At 49.9% G+C, this 13,014-nt stretch overlaps 18 non-coding genes across 18 annotated transcripts; all 18 read right to left on the bottom strand.

Moving 5' to 3' along the window:
* Positions 1-607: 607 nt before the first annotated feature.
* On the bottom strand, positions 608-689 carry Trnas-uga. The gene has a single exon. It is a non-coding gene; the product is annotated as a tRNA-Ser (tRNA).
* Positions 690-1,391: 702 nt separating this feature from the next.
* Trnas-cga lies at positions 1,392-1,473 on the bottom strand. Its single transcript has one exon. It is a non-coding gene; the product is annotated as a tRNA-Ser (tRNA).
* Positions 1,474-1,611: 138 nt separating this feature from the next.
* On the bottom strand, positions 1,612-1,684 carry Trnak-uuu. Its single transcript has one exon. It is a non-coding gene; the product is annotated as a tRNA-Lys (tRNA).
* A 1,182-nt stretch (positions 1,685-2,866) lies between these two features.
* Positions 2,867-2,948, bottom strand: Trnas-uga. The gene has a single exon. It is a non-coding gene; the product is annotated as a tRNA-Ser (tRNA).
* A 702-nt stretch (positions 2,949-3,650) lies between these two features.
* On the bottom strand, positions 3,651-3,732 carry Trnas-cga. The gene has a single exon. It is a non-coding gene; the product is annotated as a tRNA-Ser (tRNA).
* Positions 3,733-3,870: 138 nt separating this feature from the next.
* Trnak-uuu lies at positions 3,871-3,943 on the bottom strand. Its single transcript has one exon. It is a non-coding gene; the product is annotated as a tRNA-Lys (tRNA).
* A 1,182-nt stretch (positions 3,944-5,125) lies between these two features.
* Trnas-uga lies at positions 5,126-5,207 on the bottom strand. The gene has a single exon. It is a non-coding gene; the product is annotated as a tRNA-Ser (tRNA).
* A 702-nt stretch (positions 5,208-5,909) lies between these two features.
* Trnas-cga lies at positions 5,910-5,991 on the bottom strand. The gene has a single exon. It is a non-coding gene; the product is annotated as a tRNA-Ser (tRNA).
* A 138-nt stretch (positions 5,992-6,129) lies between these two features.
* Positions 6,130-6,202, bottom strand: Trnak-uuu. Its single transcript has one exon. It is a non-coding gene; the product is annotated as a tRNA-Lys (tRNA).
* Positions 6,203-7,384: 1,182 nt separating this feature from the next.
* On the bottom strand, positions 7,385-7,466 carry Trnas-uga. The gene has a single exon. It is a non-coding gene; the product is annotated as a tRNA-Ser (tRNA).
* Positions 7,467-8,168: 702 nt separating this feature from the next.
* Positions 8,169-8,250, bottom strand: Trnas-cga. The gene has a single exon. It is a non-coding gene; the product is annotated as a tRNA-Ser (tRNA).
* A 138-nt stretch (positions 8,251-8,388) lies between these two features.
* Positions 8,389-8,461, bottom strand: Trnak-uuu. Its single transcript has one exon. It is a non-coding gene; the product is annotated as a tRNA-Lys (tRNA).
* Positions 8,462-9,643: 1,182 nt separating this feature from the next.
* Trnas-uga lies at positions 9,644-9,725 on the bottom strand. The gene has a single exon. It is a non-coding gene; the product is annotated as a tRNA-Ser (tRNA).
* Positions 9,726-10,427: 702 nt separating this feature from the next.
* Positions 10,428-10,509, bottom strand: Trnas-cga. The gene has a single exon. It is a non-coding gene; the product is annotated as a tRNA-Ser (tRNA).
* A 138-nt stretch (positions 10,510-10,647) lies between these two features.
* Trnak-uuu lies at positions 10,648-10,720 on the bottom strand. The gene has a single exon. It is a non-coding gene; the product is annotated as a tRNA-Lys (tRNA).
* A 1,182-nt stretch (positions 10,721-11,902) lies between these two features.
* On the bottom strand, positions 11,903-11,984 carry Trnas-uga. Its single transcript has one exon. It is a non-coding gene; the product is annotated as a tRNA-Ser (tRNA).
* Positions 11,985-12,686: 702 nt separating this feature from the next.
* Positions 12,687-12,768, bottom strand: Trnas-cga. Its single transcript has one exon. It is a non-coding gene; the product is annotated as a tRNA-Ser (tRNA).
* A 138-nt stretch (positions 12,769-12,906) lies between these two features.
* On the bottom strand, positions 12,907-12,979 carry Trnak-uuu. Its single transcript has one exon. It is a non-coding gene; the product is annotated as a tRNA-Lys (tRNA).
* Positions 12,980-13,014: the final 35 nt, after the last annotated feature.

Genomic DNA, 13,014 nt, shown 5'->3' with positions numbered 1-13,014 from the left:
CTTCAGTCTATTTCGGCTGACGTTGAAGGTTGCCATTTGCATGTGTTCGTTAACCTCTGCCTCGTTGCCAATTTCACAGTCACCTTCGTCTGATAAGACACAGGGGCGCTGAAAGGCGAGCAGCCGATGCAGTGAAGTTCCACACACATTTCTTCTTCTTCCGTCATCGTAACAAGCAAACATGTCGACTCGATTCGTGTAATATTGACTTCGCTGACGCTAGAAAACCCGTGCTATATCGATGCCAGGGGCAACTCGTGTGCGGAGAACGAGACACAAGAAGGAGTGAGTCTCTCCACCGTATGAGAGGCAGTATCTAGCAGATACACACGGTAAAACATACGACTTGCGTTAGCTCATAAATTGCTACACGTCATCGTCTGCAAGCTAAAATGGACACATCTGCACTGCCCAGTGAGGCGACACTTGTACTAACACCAGGTGGACGGCTGTGAGACGCGGAGATGAGCTGCGGCTTCTGGGCGCGACTGTAACGCTGCGCCCTGGATCAAATAGCACTGCACATTGCTGGTGACCCACGTGTTTAGTAGTGACGCAACTGCTAGGATGCAGCTGAACGTCCGCCTTTTGAGAGCGAGAAAATTTTCGCAGTCGGCAGGACTCGAACCTACGCTCCCAGAGGGAATCTGATTTCAAGTCAGACGCCTTAACCACTCGGCCACGACTGCCGGTGGCGGAAGCGACTCCCGACAACTGAAACCGCCATCTTTAGAAGCAATCTGATGGCAGAAAACGGCGTGGCCTCACTCTTTTCTGTAGGGTTTCCATTAGCCGTTACGAAAGTGTATTAATTTTCGCCCAGACAGGGACTTGAACCCAGGACCCTTTGGTTGAAAACCTAGCGCTCTACCGACTCAGCTATGCGGGCCCACGCACGAGCATTATCGTACAGCTGCGCGGTGCGCGAGTGATTCGTATGTCGTAATTACTGGCTTATGGCTCCAATGGCGACTTCACCGACTTCCCACTGACGCACCGCTGACGCTAGTTTTCTGTCGTCTTAAAACGATCGACATACCTCCAAGCAGCTGCGAGATCTTAAGAAAAGAAACGCTGCACCACTGCTTTGGCCGCACTCGAGTGATGGAAATTGCGATTCTTAAAAAGAAAATGAAATGTTCGCTCTGTCCATCACTTTCGAGCACATCTGTGAACTCACGATCTCAGCGACGGCTTTCTGCAGTCCCAGCGTCAGTGTCAGTGTGAGGTGAACCGATAGCCACAGTAAGCAGCGGTCGTCGCGAAAACTCAGTATTCTTAAAACGGAAATTTTCGTCTTGTTGAGAATGGCGTCACTGGTTTGCACCCGCATTCGCCCACGCATGTCACATGTGTGCGAAAATGTTTGCTCCTCTGTACGCAAAATCGCACGCAGCCGGTAGGATTCGAACCTACGCTCCCAGAGGGAATCTGATTTCGAGTCAGACGCCTTAACCACTCGGCCACGACTGCCGTTAGCGCGGTGTTCTCCCGACACATGCAACTGCTACCGTTTAAAGCACTGTGGTGTCAGTAAACGGCGTAACTGCATTATTTTCCGTAGCGTTTCCACCGCTACCAGACGAATCGCTACCAAAGTGTTAAAATTTCCGCCTCGACGGGGACTTGAACCCTGGACCCTTAGGTTAAAAGCCTAATGCTCTACCAACTGAGCTATCCGGGCTCGGACGAGGCTGCAAAACCTCCCACAATGCACAACTATACATTGACTCATGTCCTTTACTGTTGTGCAATCGCTGTATGGGGCCGTTACTAATAAAACGTCGCCTACATGCTGTCTACAAACTTATCCCGCTAAGCTCGTAACACACTCTCGAAGACTGCTGGCACACGATGCAACAACAAATTGCACTAGTTGTTACGCCTCATACGTCGGAGCAGAGAATTTACGTGTTTTGTCGACACTCACTGGGCAATTGGAAAATTCACAAGCATTTCGAATGCAATGTTTCCCACGCTTTCGCTCATTTCACGGTTCCGTTGAAGACGTTCTTCACCACCTGACACAGAAAAAGGAATGCAGTCGGTAGGATATTTTTAATTCTTTTGCTTCTAGGGGAGTTAGTTGTCTAGTGAGTTCCTCTTATGGCATGCACTAGACAACCAGAACAGCTACAGGAGAGAGTCATTTTTGTTGTCAGCGGTAGTTGCATTATCACAAACGCAGAGTAATTCCATTGGCGTCGCATCAAAACGAATACCTGCCGAAACCCGGGATCGAACCAGGGACCTTTAGATCTTCAGTCTATTTCGGGTGACGTTGAAGGTTGCCATTTGCATGTGTTCGTTAACCTCTGCCTCGTTGCCAATTTCACAGTCACCTTCGTCTGATAAGACACAGGGGCGCTGAAAGGCGAGCAGCCGATGCAGTGAAGTTCCACACACATTTCTTCTTCTTCCGTCATCGTAACAAGCAAACATGTCGACTCGATTCGTGTAATATTGACTTCGCTGACGCTAGAAAACCCGTGCTATATCGATGCCAGGGGCAACTCGTGTGCGGAGAACGAGACACAAGAAGGAGTGAGTCTCTCCACCGTATGAGAGGCAGTATCTAGCAGATACACACGGTAAAACATACGACTTGCGTTAGCTCATAAATTGCTACACGTCATCGTCTGCAAGCTAAAATGGACACATCTGCACTGCCCAGTGAGGCGACACTTGTACTAACACCAGTTGGACGGCTGTGAGACGCGGAGATGAGCTGCGGCTTCTGGGCGCGACTGTAACGCTGCGCCCTGGATCAAATAGCACTGCACATTGCTGGTGACCCACGTGTTTAGTAGTGACGCAACTGCTAGGATGCAGCTGAACGTCCGCCTTTTGAGAGCGAGAAAATTTTCGCAGTCGGCAGGACTCGAACCTACGCTCCCAGAGGGAATCTGATTTCAATTCAGACGCCTTAACCACTCGGCCACGACTGCCAGTGGCGGAAGCGACTCCCGACAACTGAAACCGCCATCTTTAGAAGCAATCTGATGGCAGAAAACGGCGTGGCCTCACTCTTTTCTGTAGGGTTTCCATTAGCCGTTACGAAAGTGTATTAATTTTCGCCCAGACAGGGACTTGAACCCAGGACCCTTTGGTTGAAAACCTAGCGCTCTACCGACTCAGCTATGCGGGCCCACGCACGAGCATTATCGTACAGCTGCGCGGTGCGCGAGTGATTCGTATGTCGTAATTACTGGCTTATGGCTCCAATGGCGACTTCACCGACTTCCCACTGACGCACCGCTGACGCTAGTTTTCTGTCGTCTTAAAACGATCGACATACCTCCAAGCAGCTGCGAGATCTTAAGAAAAGAAACGCTGCACCACTGCTTTGGCCGCACTCGAGTGATGGAAATTGCGATTCTTAAAAAGAAAATGAAATGTTCGCTCTGTCCATCACTTTCGAGCACATCTGTGAACTCACGATCTCAGCGACGGCTTTCTGCAGTCCCAGCGTCAGTGTCAGTGTGAGGTGAACCGATAGCCACAGTAAGCAGCGGTCGTCGCGAAAACTCAGTATTCTTAAAACGGAAATTTTCGTCTTGTTGAGAATGGCGTCACTGGTTTGCACCCGCATTCGCCCACGCATGTCACATGTGTGCGAAAATGTTTGCTCCTCTGTACGCAAAATCGCACGCAGCCGGTAGGATTCGAACCTACGCTCCCAGAGGGAATCTGATTTCGAGTCAGACGCCTTAACCACTCGGCCACGACTGCCGTTAGCGCGGTGTTCTCCCGACACATGCAACTGCTACCGTTTAAAGCACTGTGGTGTCAGTAAACGGCGTAACTGCATTATTTTCCGTAGCGTTTCCACCGCTACCAGACGAATCGCTACCAAAGTGTTAAAATTTCCGCCTCGACGGGGACTTGAACCCTGGACCCTTAGGTTAAAAGCCTAATGCTCTACCAACTGAGCTATCCGGGCTCGGACGAGGCTGCAAAACCTCCCACAATGCACAACTATACATTGACTCATGTCCTTTACTGTTGTGCAATCGCTGTATGGGGCCGTTACTAATAAAACGTCGCCTACATGCTGTCTACAAACTTATCACGCTAAGCACGTAACACACTCTCGAAGACTGCTGGCACACGATGCAACAACAAATTGCACTAGTTGTTACGCCTCATACGTCGGAGCAGAGAATTTACGTGTTTTGTCGACACTCACTGGGCAATTGGAAAATTCACAAGCATTTCGAATGCAATGTTTCCCACGCTTTCGCTCATTTCACGGTTCCGTTGAAGACGTTCTTCACCACCTGACACAGAAAAAGGAATGCAGTCGGTAGGATATTTTTAATTCTTTTGCTTCTAGGGGAGTTAGTTGTCTAGTGAGTTCCTCTTATGGCATGCACTAGACAACCAGAACAGCTACAGGAGAGAGTCATTTTTGTTGTCAGCGGTAGTTGCATTATCACAAACGCAGAGTAATTCCATTGGCGTCGCATCAAAACGAATACCTGCCGAAACCCGGGATCGAACCAGGGACCTTTAGATCTTCAGTCTATTTCGGCTGACGTTGAAGGTTGCCATTTGCATGTGTTCGTTAACCTCTGCCTCGTTGCCAATTTCACAGTCACCTTCGTCTGATAAGACACAGGGGCGCTGAAAGGCGAGCAGCCGATGCAGTGAAGTTCCACACACATTTCTTCTTCTTCCGTCATCGTAACAAGCAAACATGTCGACTCGATTCGTGTAATATTGACTTCGCTGACGCTAGAAAACCCGTGCTATATCGATGCCAGGGGCAACTCGTGTGCGGAGAACGAGACACAAGAAGGAGTGAGTCTCTCCACCGTATGAGAGGCAGTATCTAGCAGATACACACGGTAAAACATACGACTTGCGTTAGCTCATAAATTGCTACACGTCATCGTCTGCAAGCTAAAATGGACACATCTGCACTGCCCAGTGAGGCGACACTTGTACTAACACCAGTTGGACGGCTGTGAGACGCGGAGATGAGCTGCGGCTTCTGGGCGCGACTGTAACGCTGCGCCCTGGATCAAATAGCACTGCACATTGCTGGTGACCCACGTGTTTAGTAGTGACGCAACTGCTAGGATGCAGCTGAACGTCCGCCTTTTGAGAGCGAGAAAATTTTCGCAGTCGGCAGGACTCGAACCTACGCTCCCAGAGGGAATCTGATTTCAATTCAGACGCCTTAACCACTCGGCCACGACTGCCAGTGGCGGAAGCGACTCCCGACAACTGAAACCGCCATCTTTAGAAGCAATCTGATGGCAGAAAACGGCGTGGCCTCACTCTTTTCTGTAGGGTTTCCATTAGCCGTTACGAAAGTGTATTAATTTTCGCCCAGACAGGGACTTGAACCCAGGACCCTTTGGTTGAAAACCTAGCGCTCTACCGACTCAGCTATGCGGGCCCACGCACGAGCATTATCGTACAGCTGCGCGGTGCGCGAGTGATTCGTATGTCGTAATTACTGGCTTATGGCTCCAATGGCGACTTCACCGACTTCCCACTGACGCACCGCTGACGCTAGTTTTCTGTCGTCTTAAAACGATCGACATACCTCCAAGCAGCTGCGAGATCTTAAGAAAAGAAACGCTGCACCACTGCTTTGGCCGCACTCGAGTGATGGAAATTGCGATTCTTAAAAAGAAAATGAAATGTTCGCTCTGTCCATCACTTTCGAGCACATCTGTGAACTCACGATCTCAGCGACGGCTTTCTGCAGTCCCAGCGTCAGTGTCAGTGTGAGGTGAACCGATAGCCACAGTAAGCAGCGGTCGTCGCGAAAACTCAGTATTCTTAAAACGGAAATTTTCGTCTTGTTGAGAATGGCGTCACTGGTTTGCACCCGCATTCGCCCACGCATGTCACATGTGTGCGAAAATGTTTGCTCCTCTGTACGCAAAATCGCACGCAGCCGGTAGGATTCGAACCTACGCTCCCAGAGGGAATCTGATTTCGAGTCAGACGCCTTAACCACTCGGCCACGACTGCCGTTAGCGCGGTGTTCTCCCGACACATGCAACTGCTACCGTTTAAAGCACTGTGGTGTCAGTAAACGGCGTAACTGCATTATTTTCCGTAGCGTTTCCACCGCTACCAGACGAATCGCTACCAAAGTGTTAAAATTTCCGCCTCGACGGGGACTTGAACCCTGGACCCTTAGGTTAAAAGCCTAATGCTCTACCAACTGAGCTATCCGGGCTCGGACGAGGCTGCAAAACCTCCCACAATGCACAACTATACATTGACTCATGTCCTTTACTGTTGTGCAATCGCTGTATGGGGCCGTTACTAATAAAACGTCGCCTACATGCTGTCTACAAACTTATCACGCTAAGCACGTAACACACTCTCGAAGACTGCTGGCACACGATGCAACAACAAATTGCACTAGTTGTTACGCCTCATACGTCGGAGCAGAGAATTTACGTGTTTTGTCGACACTCACTGGGCAATTGGAAAATTCACAAGCATTTCGAATGCAATGTTTCCCACGCTTTCGCTCATTTCACGGTTCCGTTGAAGACGTTCTTCACCACCTGACACAGAAAAAGGAATGCAGTCGGTAGGATATTTTTAATTCTTTTGCTTCTAGGGGAGTTAGTTGTCTAGTGAGTTCCTCTTATGGCATGCACTAGACAACCAGAACAGCTACAGGAGAGAGTCATTTTTGTTGTCAGCGGTAGTTGCATTATCACAAACGCAGAGTAATTCCATTGGCGTCGCATCAAAACGAATACCTGCCGAAACCCGGGATCGAACCAGGGACCTTTAGATCTTCAGTCTATTTCGGCTGACGTTGAAGGTTGCCATTTGCATGTGTTCGTTAACCTCTGCCTCGTTGCCAATTTCACAGTCACCTTCGTCTGATAAGACACAGGGGCGCTGAAAGGCGAGCAGCCGATGCAGTGAAGTTCCACACACATTTCTTCTTCTTCCGTCATCGTAACAAGCAAACATGTCGACTCGATTCGTGTAATATTGACTTCGCTGACGCTAGAAAACCCGTGCTATATCGATGCCAGGGGCAACTCGTGTGCGGAGAACGAGACACAAGAAGGAGTGAGTCTCTCCACCGTATGAGAGGCAGTATCTAGCAGATACACACGGTAAAACATACGACTTGCGTTAGCTCATAAATTGCTACACGTCATCGTCTGCAAGCTAAAATGGACACATCTGCACTGCCCAGTGAGGCGACACTTGTACTAACACCAGGTGGACGGCTGTGAGACGCGGAGATGAGCTGCGGCTTCTGGGCGCGACTGTAACGCTGCGCCCTGGATCAAATAGCACTGCACATTGCTGGTGACCCACGTGTTTAGTAGTGACGCAACTGCTAGGATGCAGCTGAACGTCCGCCTTTTGAGAGCGAGAAAATTTTCGCAGTCGGCAGGACTCGAACCTACGCTCCCAGAGGGAATCTGATTTCAAGTCAGACGCCTTAACCACTCGGCCACGACTGCCGGTGGCGGAAGCGACTCCCGACAACTGAAACCGCCATCTTTAGAAGCAATCTGATGGCAGAAAACGGCGTGGCCTCACTCTTTTCTGTAGGGTTTCCATTAGCCGTTACGAAAGTGTATTAATTTTCGCCCAGACAGGGACTTGAACCCAGGACCCTTTGGTTGAAAACCTAGCGCTCTACCGACTCAGCTATGCGGGCCCACGCACGAGCATTATCGTACAGCTGCGCGGTGCGCGAGTGATTCGTATGTCGTAATTACTGGCTTATGGCTCCAATGGCGACTTCACCGACTTCCCACTGACGCACCGCTGACGCTAGTTTTCTGTCGTCTTAAAACGATCGACATACCTCCAAGCAGCTGCGAGATCTTAAGAAAAGAAACGCTGCACCACTGCTTTGGCCGCACTCGAGTGATGGAAATTGCGATTCTTAAAAAGAAAATGAAATGTTCGCTCTGTCCATCACTTTCGAGCACATCTGTGAACTCACGATCTCAGCGACGGCTTTCTGCAGTCCCAGCGTCAGTGTCAGTGTGAGGTGAACCGATAGCCACAGTAAGCAGCGGTCGTCGCGAAAACTCAGTATTCTTAAAACGGAAATTTTCGTCTTGTTGAGAATGGCGTCACTGGTTTGCACCCGCATTCGCCCACGCATGTCACATGTGTGCGAAAATGTTTGCTCCTCTGTACGCAAAATCGCACGCAGCCGGTAGGATTCGAACCTACGCTCCCAGAGGGAATCTGATTTCGAGTCAGACGCCTTAACCACTCGGCCACGACTGCCGTTAGCGCGGTGTTCTCCCGACACATGCAACTGCTACCGTTTAAAGCACTGTGGTGTCAGTAAACGGCGTAACTGCATTATTTTCCGTAGCGTTTCCACCGCTACCAGACGAATCGCTACCAAAGTGTTAAAATTTCCGCCTCGACGGGGACTTGAACCCTGGACCCTTAGGTTAAAAGCCTAATGCTCTACCAACTGAGCTATCCGGGCTCGGACGAGGCTGCAAAACCTCCCACAATGCACAACTATACATTGACTCATGTCCTTTACTGTTGTGCAATCGCTGTATGGGGCCGTTACTAATAAAACGTCGCCTACATGCTGTCTACAAACTTATCCCGCTAAGCTCGTAACACACTCTCGAAGACTGCTGGCACACGATGCAACAACAAATTGCACTAGTTGTTACGCCTCATACGTCGGAGCAGAGAATTTACGTGTTTTGTCGACACTCACTGGGCAATTGGAAAATTCACAAGCATTTCGAATGCAATGTTTCCCACGCTTTCGCTCATTTCACGGTTCCGTTGAAGACGTTCTTCACCACCTGACACAGAAAAAGGAATGCAGTCGGTAGGATATTTTTAATTCTTTTGCTTCTAGGGGAGTTAGTTGTCTAGTGAGTTCCTCTTATGGCATGCACTAGACAACCAGAACAGCTACAGGAGAGAGTCATTTTTGTTGTCAGCGGTAGTTGCATTATCACAAACGCAGAGTAATTCCATTGGCGTCGCATCAAAACGAATACCTGCCGAAACCCGGGATCGAACCAGGGACCTTTAGATCTTCAGTCTATTTCGGCTGACGTTGAAGGTTGCCATTTGCATGTGTTCGTTAACCTCTGCCTCGTTGCCAATTTCACAGTCACCTTCGTCTGATAAGACACAGGGGCGCTGAAAGGCGAGCAGCCGATGCAGTGAAGTTCCACACACATTTCTTCTTCTTCCGTCATCGTAACAAGCAAACATGTCGACTCGATTCGTGTAATATTGACTTCGCTGACGCTAGAAAACCCGTGCTATATCGATGCCAGGGGCAACTCGTGTGCGGAGAACGAGACACAAGAAGGAGTGAGTCTCTCCACCGTATGAGAGGCAGTATCTAGCAGATACACACGGTAAAACATACGACTTGCGTTAGCTCATAAATTGCTACACGTCATCGTCTGCAAGCTAAAATGGACACATCTGCACTGCCCAGTGAGGCGACACTTGTACTAACACCAGGTGGACGGCTGTGAGACGCGGAGATGAGCTGCGGCTTCTGGGCGCGACTGTAACGCTGCGCCCTGGATCAAATAGCACTGCACATTGCTGGTGACCCACGTGTTTAGTAGTGACGCAACTGCTAGGATGCAGCTGAACGTCCGCCTTTTGAGAGCGAGAAAATTTTCGCAGTCGGCAGGACTCGAACCTACGCTCCCAGAGGGAATCTGATTTCAAGTCAGACGCCTTAACCACTCGGCCACGACTGCCGGTGGCGGAAGCGACTCCCGACAACTGAAACCGCCATCTTTAGAAGCAATCTGATGGCAGAAAACGGCGTGGCCTCACTCTTTTCTGTAGGGTTTCCATTAGCCGTTACGAAAGTGTATTAATTTTCGCCCAGACAGGGACTTGAACCCAGGACCCTTTGGTTGAAAACCTAGCGCTCTACCGACTCAGCTATGCGGGCCCACGCACGAGCATTATCGTACAGCTGCGCGGTGCGCGAGTGATTCGTATGTCGTAATTACTGGCTTATGGCTCCAATGGCGACTTCACCGACTTCCCACTGACGCACCGCTGACGCTAGTTTTCTGTCGTCTTAAAACGATCGACATACCTCCAAGCAGCTGCGAGATCTTAAGAAAAGAAACGCTGCACCACTGCTTTGGCCGCACTCGAGTGATGGAAATTGCGATTCTTAAAAAGAAAATGAAATGTTAGCTCTGTCCATCACTTTCGAGCACATCTGTGAACTCACGATCTCAGCGACGGCTTTCTGCAGTCCCAGCGTCAGTGTCAGTGTGAGGTGAACCGATAGCCACAGTAAGCAGCGGTCGTCGCGAAAACTCAGTATTCTTAAAACGGAAATTTTCGTCTTGTTGAGAATGGCGTCACTGGTTTGCACCCGCATTCGCCCACGCATGTCACATGTGTGCGAAAATGTTTGCTCCTCTGTACGCAAAATCGCACGCAGCCGGTAGGATTCGAACCTACGCTCCCAGAGGGAATCTGATTTCGAGTCAGACGCCTTAACCACTCGGCCACGACTGCCGTTAGCGCGGTGTTCTCCCGACACATGCAACTGCTACCGTTTAAAGCACTGTGGTGTCAGTAAACGGCGTAACTGCATTATTTTCCGTAGCGTTTCCACCGCTACCAGACGAATCGCTACCAAAGTGTTAAAATTTCCGCCTCGACGGGGACTTGAACCCTGGACCCTTAGGTTAAAAGCCTAATGCTCTACCAACTGAGCTATCCGGGCTCGGACGAGGCTGCAAAACCTCCCACAATGCACAACTATACATTGACTCATGTCCTTTACTGTTGTGCAATCGCTGTATGGGGCCGTTACTAATAAAACGTCGCCTACATGCTGTCTACAAACTTATCCCGCTAAGCTCGTAACACACTCTCGAAGACTGCTGGCACACGATGCAACAACAAATTGCACTAGTTGTTACGCCTCATACGTCGGAGCAGAGAATTTACGTGTTTTGTCGACACTCACTGGGCAATTGGAAAATTCACAAGCATTTCGAATGCAATGTTTCCCACGCTTTCGCTCATTTCACGGTTCCGTTGAAGACGTTCTTCACCACCTGACACAGAAAAAGGAATGCAGTCGGTAGGATATTTTTAATTCTTTTGCTTCTAGGGGAGTTAGTTGTCTAGTGAGTTCCTCTTATGGCATGCACTAGACAACCAGAACAGCTACAGGAGAGAGTCATTTTTGTTGTCAGCGGTAGTTGCATTATCACAAACGCAGAGTAATTCCATTGGCGTCGCATCAAAACGAATACCTGCCGAAACCCGGGATCGAACCAGGGACCTTTAGATCTTCAGTCTATTTCGGCTGACGTTGAAGGTTGCCATTTGCATGTGTTCGTTAACCTCTGCCTCGTTGCCAATTTCACAGTCACCTTCGTCTGATAAGACACAGGGGCGCTGAAAGGCGAGCAGCCGATGCAGTGAAGTTCCACACACATTTCTTCTTCTTCCGTCATCGTAACAAGCAAACATGTCGACTCGATTCGTGTAATATTGACTTCGCTGACGCTAGAAAACCCGTGCTATATCGATGCCAGGGGCAACTCGTGTGCGGAGAACGAGACACAAGAAGGAGTGAGTCTCTCCACCGTATGAGAGGCAGTATCTAGCAGATACACACGGTAAAACATACGACTTGCGTTAGCTCATAAATTGCTACACGTCATCGTCTGCAAGCTAAAATGGACACATCTGCACTGCCCAGTGAGGCGACACTTGTACTAACACCAGGTGGACGGCTGTGAGACGCGGAGATGAGCTGCGGCTTCTGGGCGCGACTGTAACGCTGCGCCCTGGATCAAATAGCACTGCACATTGCTGGTGACCCACGTGTTTAGTAGTGACGCAACTGCTAGGATGCAGCTGAACGTCCGCCTTTTGAGAGCGAGAAAATTTTCGCAGTCGGCAGGACTCGAACCTACGCTCCCAGAGGGAATCTGATTTCAATTCAGACGCCTTAACCACTCGGCCACGACTGCCAGTGGCGGAAGCGACTCCCGACAACTGAAACCGCCATCTTTAGAAGCAATCTGATGGCAGAAAACGGCGTGGCCTCACTCTTTTCTGTAGGGTTTCCATTAGCCGTTACGAAAGTGTATTAATTTTCGCCCAGACAGGGACTTGAACCCAGGACCCTTTGGTTGAAAACCTAGCGCTCTACCGACTCAGCTATGCGGGCCCACGCACGAGCATTATCGTACAGCTGCGCGGTGCGCGAGTGATTCGTATGTCGTAATTACTGGCTTATGGCTCCAATGGCGACTTCACCGACTTCCCACTGACGCACCGCTGACGCTAGTTTTCTGTCGTCTTAAAACGATCGACATACCTCCAAGCAGCTGCGAGATCTTAAGAAAAGAAACGCTGCACCACTGCTTTGGCCGCACTCGAGTGATGGAAATTGCGATTCTTAAAAAGAAAATGAAATGTTCGCTCTGTCCATCACTTTCGAGCACATCTGTGAACTCACGATCTCAGCGACGGCTTTCTGCAGTCCCAGCGTCAGTGTCAGTGTGAGGTGAACCGATAGCCACAGTAAGCAGCGGTCGTCGCGAAAACTCAGTATTCTTAAAACGGAAATTTTCGTCTTGTTGAGAATGGCGTCACTGGTTTGCACCCGCATTCGCCCACGCATGTCACATGTGTGCGAAAATGTTTGCTCCTCTGTACGCAAAATCGCACGCAGCCGGTAGGATTCGAACCTACGCTCCCAGAGGGAATCTGATTTCGAGTCAGACGCCTTAACCACTCGGCCACGACTGCCGTTAGCGCGGTGTTCTCCCGACACATGCAACTGCTACCGTTTAAAGCACTGTGGTGTCAGTAAACGGCGTAACTGCATTATTTTCCGTAGCGTTTCCACCGCTACCAGACGAATCGCTACCAAAGTGTTAAAATTTCCGCCTCGACGGGGACTTGAACCCTGGACCCTTAGGTTAAAAGCCTAATGCTCTACCAACTGAGCTATCCGGGCTCGGACGAGGCTGCAAAACCTCCCACAATGCACAA

This window comes from Schistocerca americana, unplaced genomic scaffold, assembly GCF_021461395.2.
Source record: "Schistocerca americana isolate TAMUIC-IGC-003095 unplaced genomic scaffold, iqSchAmer2.1 HiC_scaffold_178, whole genome shotgun sequence".
NCBI lineage: Eukaryota > Metazoa > Arthropoda > Insecta > Orthoptera > Acrididae > Schistocerca > Schistocerca americana.
Note: the sequence above shows the minus strand (reverse complement) of the source record. Positions and strands in the feature narration are given on the sequence as shown.